Below are 10,352 nucleotides of genomic sequence, written 5' to 3'. Positions count from 1 at the left end.
GGTTCTCTGTATCATAGTGATTGGTGCTGGAAACCAACTTCAGAAAGTGACTGAGACACAAATGTCCAGTAGCTTCAGAATATAACCTCAGAGGAATAAGCAGAAAGCCCGAGTCTTTCTCATTCAGTTGGAAACCTGAACAAAGAAGCCACCCCCTCAGCATAAAAGATATTAGTGAGGAGCCAAAGGTGCTGTTAGGCCCCTGAGTGAAATCTCTGGCATGCAGGAGACCTTCTAATCAGGGATAGTAAGCAAGGTACTTTATCTACATTTCCAACAAACACTGCAGAAAAATCAGGAATTTTTCAAACTTCAGTTATTTGAGGCTAACAAGGGATTCAACTTTTGTTGCCTGACTGAGCACAAAAACACTTTCAACACTCCTAAGTTGCATAAGGCTTTTCGCTAGAGCGCATTCTCTGGTGGCTCATAGGATTACCACACTGACGGAAAGTCTTTCCACACTCCTAGCACTTATATACCCCTGGGGGCTGGGGGCCAAGAATAGGCCCTCAGTTTGGCTGTACTTGTCCTAAGAGGCGACTAAACAGCCACCGGGTAGATGGGACTCGTCAGCCTAGGAAGGCAGCTCATCTAAGAGAAGGAAACTCTGATCCCAAACCTCCACTGCCTTGTGGCTACATCCAGTTCTGGAAAAGGCTTCAGGAGTCAACCTCGAGGCAAAATCAGGAGCCGGAGTCCCTTAGGCAGTTCATGGCTGAACACAGTCACGTTCTGGCAACTCCTGCGACGCCGCTGGAACCAACCGTATTGGCTTCTGCCTTTCCATTGGACCATTCCAGCGACGTGGAGAGGGGGGATTTGCTGCATGGGTAACAGCCTATCCTCCATACCTTCTTTACCCAGGCTTCGCGCACTGGAGAGGACACTCCAACTTCGCCATACGGCGTCGGCACAACACGGGAAGCAGCAGTTTACCGGTTATAAGTCTTCGCTCGATTGGCGTAGAGCATGACGCCAGGGGCTGCTTCCGACGGTGGGAGAGATCATTGCATCTCATTGGGCAGCTACCGCCCGCCTTAAGCTGGGCAGTCCCCAGCCAGTAAGGTGTTGCCTCGCCACGGTCCGTTAACCTCATGGGGTGCGTGGGGTTTAGGGTGAAAACCGACAAGCGGATCGACAACTCTGCACCATGCAACAGAAAACAGAAAACTACTGCCCTAAAGCTGGGCACCTGGAACGTTAGGACAATGACACCTGGCTTCTCTGATGACCTGCAAGAAATAGACGACGCACGCAAAACAGCTGTCATCGACATGGAGCTGAGCAGACTGCAGATGGACATCGTCGCCCTTCAAGAGACTAGGCTGCCAGATTCCGGATCTGTCAAGGAGAGAAATTTCTCATTTTTCTGGCAGGGAAAACCACCAAACGAAACCAGGGAACATGGCGTTGGCTTTGCGGTCAGAAATACCCTGCTGAAATCCATCATCCCACCTACTGTGGGAAGTGAAAGAATTTTGTCCCTGCAGCTCCAGTCATCAGCAGGACCTATCACTCTCATCAGTGCTTATGCACCGACTCTGTCGTCTCCAGCAGAAGCCAAAGACAAATTCTATGATGACCTGGCCACCACTGTCAAGAAAATCCCTGTAAAAGAGCCATTGTTCATCCTCGGCGATTTCAATGCTAGAGTTGGTGCTGATAACAGTTCATGGCCCACTTGCTTAGGTCAGTTTGGCACTGGGAGGATGAACGAAAATGGCCAACGCCTGCTAGAGTTTTGCTGTCATCACGGTCTCTGTGTCAGCAACACATTCTTCAACACAAAGCCCCAACATAGAGTCTCTTGGAGACATCCAAGATCAAAGCACTGGCACCAGCTCGACCTGATCCTCACCAGACGCTCCAGCCTTCCCAGCATCAAGATCACACGCAGTTATCATGGTGCTGCCTGCGACACTGACCACTCCCTGGTGTGCAGCAGAGTGAAACTGCAAACAAAGCGACTGTATCACACGAAAAAGGAAGGAAGACCTCGCATTGATACCAGCAAGACCCGGGATCAGAGAAAAGTGGAGGAATTTGCACAAGCGCTTGAGGAATCTCTTCCAGGCCCGGCCGACGCAAACGCATCCAGCAGATGGGAACATTTCAAGAATACCGTTTACAACACCGCCTTGTCCATATTCGGCAAGAAGACCAACAAGGCGGCAGACTGGTTTGAAGCCCACTCTGAGGAGTTGACACCAGTCATTGAGGAAAAGAGGAGAGCTCAAGCAGCATACAAGGTCTGTCCCAGTGAGCGCAACCTGCAGGTCCTCCGAACTGCTCGCAGCAAAGTCCAACAGACTGCCAGGAGATGTGCTAACGACTACTGGCTCCAGCTCTGTTCCGAGATACAGATAGCAGCTGACACGGGCAACATCAAGGGGATGTATGATGGTATCAAGCAGGCCCTAGGTCCAACACAGAAGAAAATTGCCCCTCTGAAGTCTGCCACAGGCGAGGTCATCCAGGATCGGGCGCAGCAGATGGAACGCTGGGTGCAGCACTACTCTGAGCTATATTCCAGAGAAAATGTAGTCACCGAAGAAGCACTGAACAACATTGAGTGCCTGCCTGTGCTGGAAGAGCTTGACAGTGAACCAACCCTAGAAGAACTTCACGTGGCCCTGGACTCCCTTGCCTTTGGCAAGGCACCTGGAAAAGACAGCATCCCTGCTGAAGTCCTAAAATGCTGCAAAGAGATCATCGTCACTGAGCTGCATGAAATCCTCTGTCTCTGCTGGAGAGAAGGTGGAGTACCTCAAGACATGAGGGATGCAAACATCATCACGCTGTACAAGAACAAAGGTGACAGGGGTGACTGCAACAACTACCGCGGCATCTCTCTCCTTAGCGTTGTAGGAAAGCTGTTTGCCCGAGTTGTACTAAAGAGGCTCCAGGTACTTGCAGAGAGCGTCTATCCAGAATCGCAGTGTGGATTCCGAGCCAACAGGTCCACCACTGATATGGTATTCTCCCTTAGACAACTGCAGGAGAAATGCAGGGAACAACGACAGCCACTCTTTATAGCCTTCATAGATCTCACAAAGGCTTTCGACCTGGTCAGCAGAGACGGCCTCTTCAAGATTCTCCCCAAGATTGGATGTCCACCCAGGCTCCTCAGCATCATCAGATCCTTCCACAAGGACATGAAGGGCACTGTTGTCTTCGATGGCTCCACATCAGACCCTTTTGACATCCGAAGCGGAGTGAAGCAGGGCTGTGTTCTTGCACCAACCTTGTTTGGGATTTTCTTCGCTGTCCTGCTGAAGCAGGCCTTTGGAACTGCAACAGAAGGCATCTATCTCCGGACCAGATCAGACGGAAAGCTCTTCAACCTCTCCAGACTGAGAGCAAAATCCAAAGTCCAGCTGAAATGTCTGCGTGACTTCCTCTTTGCCGACGATGCAGCTGTCACTACCCACTCTGCCAAAGATCTCCAGCAGCTCATGGATCGTTTTAGCAAGGCCTGCCAAGATTTTGGACTGACAATCAGCCTGAAGAAAACACAGGTCATGGTTCAGGATGTGGACTCACCTCCCTGCATTACAATCTCTGAGCACGAACTGGAGGTTGTCCATGACTTTGTGTACCTTGGCTCAACGATCTCCGACACTCATTCTCTCGATGCCGAGCTAAACAGGCGCATCGGTAAAGCAGCTACCACGTTTTCCAGACTCACAAAGAGAGTCTGGTCCAACAAGAAGCTGACGGAACATACCAAGATCCAGGTCTACAGAGCTTGCGTCCTGAGTACACTTCTGTACTGCAGCGAGTCATGGACTCTTCGCCCACAACAGGAGAGGAAACTGAGCGCTTTCCACATGCGCTGCCTCCGACGCATCCTCGGCATCACCTGGCAGGACAAAGTTCCAAACAACACAGTCCTGGAACGTGCTGGAATCCCTAGCATGTATTCACTGCTGAAACAGAGACGCCTGCGTTGGCTTGGTCATGTCGTGAGAATGGATGATGGCCGGATCCCAAAGGATCTCCTCTATGGAGAACTCGTGCAAGGAAAGCGCCCTACAGGTAGACCACAGCTGCGATACAAGGACATCTGCAAGAGGGAACTGAAGGCCTTAGGGATGGACCTCAACAAGTGGGAAACCCTGGCCTCTGAGCGGCCCGCTTGGAGGCAGGCTGTGCAGCATGGCCTTTCCCAGTTTGAAGAGACACTTTGCCAACAGTCTGAGGCTAAGAGGCAAAGAAGGAAGGCCCATAGCCAGGGAGACAGACCAGGGACAGACTGCACTTGCTCCCGGTGTGGAAGGGATTGTCACTCCCGGATTGGCCTTTTCAGCCACACTAGACGCTGTGCCAGAACCACCTTTCAGAGCGCGATACCATAGTCTTTCGAGACTGAAGGTTGCCAATAATAATAAGCACTTATAGGGCTTCTCTCCTGTGTGGGTTCTCTCATGGAGCTTAAGTTGACCACTCCGACTGAAGGTCTTTCCACACTCATGGCACTTATAAGGTTTCTCCCCTGTGTGGGTTCTGTGATGGGGTATAAGATTCCCGATGGCACTGAAGCTCTTTCCACACTCCTGGCACTTATAGGGTTTCTCCCCTGTGTGGGTTCTCTCATGGAGCTTAAGTTGACCACTCCGACAGAAGCTCTTTCCACACTCCTGGCACTTATAGGGCTTCTCCCCTGTGTGGGTTCTGTGATGAAGTATAAGGCTTCTGCTGACAATGAAACTCTTTCCACATTCCTGGCACTTATAGGGCTTCTCCCCTGTGTGGGTTCTCTCATGGATCTTAAGATTACCACTCTGACTGAAGCTCTTTCCACAGTCCTGGCACTTATAGGGTTTCTCCCCTGTGTGGGTTCTCTCATGGAACTTAAGTTGACCACTCTGACGGAAGGTCTTTCCACACTTCTGGCACTTATAGGGTTTCTCCCCTGTGTGTGTTCTCTTATGGCGCTTAAGTTGACCACTCCAACAGAAGCTCTTTCCACACTCCTGGCACTTATAGGGCTTCTCCTCTGTGTGAGTTCTGTGATGAAGTATAAGGCTTCTGCTGACAATGAAACTCTTTCCACACTCCTGGCACTTATAGGGTTTCTCCCCCATGTGGGCTCTTTGCTGTGATAAATGAGTCTGCTTCCTTGTTCTTCCAATCTGGGTCCAAATTGACGCTGTTAAAATAAAAAAAGAAATGTAGTAAGAAACCCAAGAAGGAAACTGCAGCTTCCTGCAGGGAATTCTGCAGGGTTAATTCCAAAAAGCGTTTTTTGTCTAACAAAACTAGGGCCTGTAACAGCCACAGCAACCTTTACATGCAAGTGGCTTCATTAAAGTTTTGAGGGATTTTTGTTTGTTTTTGTTGTTAAAAAAAACACATAAAAACACTAAACACCCCCATTTTGTGTTTAGAATACTGTATCTGATAAAAACACGAAAATACCACATTTTGGTGTTTAAGAAATTTTCCAGAAATTAAAATAGATTATTCTTCCAGTTAGAAATAATACTGTGGTTGCATCTGCTAACCCCTCTATCACCTACCTAGTACACTTTTAAAGTGTTTAAAATTAATAAAAATGAGAACTTGGAACGAGAACTTGGAATAAAAGCACCTAACACTGCTTTATGCCTTTCAGATCACAAAATCTGCCAAAAAAAAACAAAAAACAATTTTCGAACACCCCTATCAATATCATGTTTGCTTCCTTAGAGACGAAGGAATCTCAGGGAAATAAAGGCCACAACTAGAGAGGAGGAATAAGAAATTGGCCCTCTGCACTGTCTTGATTAAGCTTCCTTTTGTTAGTTCCAGATCCAACCATCACTGTATTTTCCAGGCACTGCTATAGACCATTACCGGGTGTGCTTTTCAGACACACATATACGTGTGTACAGAAGAAATTCCTTTGGGATCCTGGGACCCTGTGCAGTGGCCAGTGGCACAGCTCTATTATTCAGAAGGAAGAGGGGCAGCTAGCAAACGTTTACTTTGACGATAATGTTACAAATTTAGAGAAAGGGAATCAAAAAGCAATTCAAGGTTCCTTAGCCATGTGTCTGGCTAAGCCCTAAACTTAAGTCGTTGCTATCTACAGAGGAGAAGACAGAGATGAGGAAATCCTTAGAGAGAGAAAACGAGCATATGTGTTATGCAGCAGCCCCTTCCTCTACATAGCATGGTACCCTTGGGTTAGTGTATCTTCCAGTGGCTACAAAGACAGAGTCCTCAGCCTTGCATCCTGCAACTACCATCTCATTACTGGTGCTGACTGAACCCTTTATGCCTGTAAGGTTCTGCCTCATAGGCATATGTGGTCCCAGTATAAGGAACCCAGAACCTGCCTCCCTAGTGTCCCTGTTACCTGGGCAACCAGGAATCTTGTCTTAGGGGAGGCGTAAGTAGTCTTAGGACCCACTTGTGGTCCACCCACAGGCAGCAGTGCTCACTGTGGTTTGTACCTGAAGCAGTTGCAGACTTACCATAGGGTTTGCTGGGGAAAATGCCCCAGGCACTGCCACAACCATCACCCTTAGGGTCAGGGAGAGAATAGAGGGAATTCCCAAACTCTGGCAGGATGTAAACCACACCCTCCTCCACCAACCTAATCCACCTAACCGCTAAGCAGTGGTTCTCACACATTTAGTACTGGGACCCACTTTTTAGAATGAGAATCTATCAGGACCCACTGGAAGTGATGTCATGACCGGAAGTGACATCATCAAGTAGGAAAATTTTCACAATCCTAGGCTGCAATCCTACCCACTTACCTCGGAGTAAGTCTCATTGACTATTGTTGTTAAAAGAATATACAGAGTAGCTTGTTCAAAGTACAGGTCTGTAACATTTCTCCAAATGAAGTCACATACCATGGTAGCATCAAGTCTAATATATTAAAAATAAAATATTGAAATGAATGGGGACCCACCTGAAATGGGCTCACAACCCACCTAGTGGGTCCCGACCCACAGTTTGAGAAACACTGCCCTAAAGGATAATGTGGTTCTGCTTATAATACCGTAAGTACCCAGGTTCTTTTAAAATACATTCCTTTGGTCAATAAAATGTAGTGTACTTAATCTTCAATTAGAAGGATTTTATTATGAAACAGATCAAGAAAGAAACGTCTGAATGTTGTGGTTTCTTGAAAGATAGAAACCTTCTTTCAAACTGTAAAAATCCCTACGGGGATTTAAATTTGCCTGCCTGTGTAAACCACCTTGAATAAAGTCTAAGGAGAAATCTGAGGACCAAGAAAGGCGGTACAGAAATACCTGTATTATTATTATTATTATTAAACTTTAAGGGAGCTCTAGTTGCTCCATAAACATTAATAAATGCATTTTACAATAACAGGATAAAATAAGAAAGCTCAGCTAACAACCGTTACCACCATTACAGGCAGATCAGCCACCTCACTCCTTCCAGCATGCTCCAGCTTCCTTGTTCCTACTGTTCCTGTGTTCTCTTCTCTAAGAACCGACACCCAGGTTTTACCCTCTAAATCAGGGGTCTCTAAACTTTTTTGCCAGAGGGCCGCATGAAATATCTGGCACAGTGCTGAGGGCCGGGAAAAAATTTAAATATAAAATTTAAATAAATAAATTAGAGATGGAACTTAGATGCATGAATAAATGAACGAGTGGGCTCATTCACTCAGCCTCTCCGGCCCTCAGAACACCCTCCAGATGCAATCAGAGCACAGCTCTGGTCATGTTCAGTCGAGTGGGCCAGAGGCTTTCAGGGGACAAGAGGCTGGCCACGGGACGGATAGAGGCTCGCTGCGGGCTGCATCTAGCCCCTGGGCCGGGGGTTTGGAGACCCCTGCTCTAAATTATCAATGAACTACACCTGGACAATCTCAGATCTTCTGCCTAGCAACCAGCTTAAAACCTCTTAAAGGAACAGGAAACTTGCCCCACCCTGTGACAGGCAGGAGGCTGTAGGACCCCACAAAAGCCTTTCTGAAGCTCCCGGCGGGGTCGGAAACTGTGCTTCCAGTTTTCTGGAAGCAAAGTTTATAGTATTGGGGAACCTCAGAGAGGTTTCCCTGATGCAGCCCTGGGTTATGTGAGGCTCTGTGAGCCTCAGGTGAGTGGGGGGAGGGGCAGATTTTCATGCAGGAGGGGTTGCAACAGTCCACAGGGGGCACCATACAGACCTTTGCCCCAGGTGCAGGACAAGGGAGGTCCGTTGCTGACCTGAAGTTACCAACTGAAGTGTCTAGCACTTCATTACCATGCACGTATGTATAGAGAGGCAACAGAAATAGACAAACACCAAAATAATATGAACAAGAAATAAGAAACCATGAGAGTAAGTAATGCATGGATACCAGCCCTGAAGAATATTACTACACAGAGAGTAAGGAATCCATTACAGTTGATAGCTGATAGCAATGTTCTTAATACCATGGGTGATCAATTCCAACCAATAAAAGCCTAGGTGAGCACTGAGAACATTACTAGAAAGACTGTAGCCTCTGAAGAAGTCTGCCAAAGTAGTGGGTGAAATCTAAGGTTTCAGTTTTTAGTTCTTAGCTTTTACTTTTAATCTTTTAGCTGACGTTTTAGCCCTGACTTGAGTTTTTAGTCTTCAGTTTTAATCCTTAGTTTTTAGCTTTGTGTGTGGTTTTAGAGCCCAATCTTGAGCTCCGCGCACTGGCTTACTGCTGGTGCAAACATGCCATAAGGTACATTTGCGAGTCCTAACACTGGGTGAGCGCCAGTGCTAGCCCAGTACTACCCTGTGCTGGGCTAGCACCAGGCAGGTGCCCAGCCTCCGCTGCTCAGCGGTTGCCCTGACAGCCAAGCAGCAGAAAGGTTAGCTGCTTAGTGTTTATTTAGTTTCCTAGTATATTATTACTTAGACCACGGCACTTAGCCTGAAAATCTTTCATTGTCTTAACATGGACTCCAGTTGTGAAAGCCTCAGTGTGTTTATTTTTCATCCCTGCATGCTCCAAATGCCAAAAGTTCCAAATTACCCAGAGAAATCTGTCTTCTGCTGCTCTGCTAACTGAGGACCCAATCCTATCCAATTTTCCAGCCCCAGTGCAGCTACAGTGCAGCCGCTAGGCAAGGGAACAAATGTTCCCTTACCTTGTGGAGGCTTCCATAACTATCCTCCCACCACAGGTTGTAGCACAAACCCCATTGGGATGGCTACACCAGGGCTGGAATGTTGGATAGGATTGGGCCCTGAGCTGTCAATGCCACTTCACTATTTATGCAGGAATGCTTATGCTCTCAGGTGGGTCCTGCACACAGTTGGAGAGCCCAAACACAGGGGGAAGTGCCCTCCAAAACAGCCCCCCCCAAAGGGCAGCCAAGGGACCTCCAACTAACTTATGGCACTGTGTCCCTAGGCAGGAGCTACCCTCCTCATCAAGAGACCCAGATCTGGGCTGGTCGGAAGGGGAGGATATAGGGCCATCAGGTGTTGCAGCAGCCATACCCCAGTCATGCAGCCTGGCCACAACCTCCCCGTGGCTACATTCAATGGAGTAGAGGTTCCTACCAGGGGCATCAATCAATTAAGGGCCAAATGATCCTCCTTACCTACAAAGATAGTGTTTTCATGATTGTCCATCATCACTGCTTCATAGAGCTGCCTTTGGTATGGATTCAGTAGAGCCCATTCTTCATTGCTGAAATACAGAGCTACCTTTGCAAATGAAATTGGTCTCTGAAAGAAAAAGGAGAAATGTTATGTTTACAAGTCAGTGTAGGCCAAGACTTCAGCAAAGAGAGAAGTGCTTTCCAGTTTCCATGAAAGGACAGAACATTTCTAAATTTGAAAACACTTTCTTACACACATTCCCTCTCAATTTTGCATGTCCACTTTTTGCACATTGCAAGTGCAATGGAGATTCCCAAAATTCCTGAAAGGAGTCTCAGAGAATCCTTTCCTTCCATTACTGTTCCAAAATTGACACCACAATCCTATGCACGCAAGCCCAGAAGGAAGCCCTTCTGTTTCCAATAGTGCTTATTCACAGGAAAGCATACCCAGGACTGAGAATCTTGTGCATTGTGTAGTTGTTTTCACACATAATCCCCATCATTTATAATCCCTACTTTCAAAAACGTTATGTCACTTTCTGCTGCTCTGACTGTGGAGGACACTTGCCCAGATGGGTTTCCACCCACCTGAGCCTCCGCTCTATGTTACCAGCAGTATAACATGCACACACAAGGGGTAAAGCAATGGCATGCATGGATTCTGGGTTGAAGATAATAGCAAGTCTATGTACTTCACCATAAGAATTAAGGTGCACCAACGTTTACTGAAAGTGCTTAAAAACCAAAATGGGGTTTCAGCTTGGATCCTTGGACACAGCCACTCTGAAAAGATACAGGGAGACCCTG

At 47.5% G+C, this 10,352-nt stretch overlaps 1 pseudogene; it reads right to left on the bottom strand.

Annotated features, from left to right (window-relative positions):
• Nucleotides 1-3,468: 3,468 nt before the first annotated feature.
• The window catches only part of LOC136652226 (zinc finger protein 420-like), a 398,747-nt pseudogene continuing 391,863 nt past the window's right edge, over nt 3,469-10,352 (bottom strand).

This window comes from Tiliqua scincoides, chromosome 5 (genome assembly GCF_035046505.1).
Source record: "Tiliqua scincoides isolate rTilSci1 chromosome 5, rTilSci1.hap2, whole genome shotgun sequence".
NCBI lineage: Eukaryota > Metazoa > Chordata > Lepidosauria > Squamata > Scincidae > Tiliqua > Tiliqua scincoides.
The sequence above is the reverse complement of the archived record's forward strand: the minus strand, read 5'-3'. Positions and strand labels throughout refer to the sequence as shown.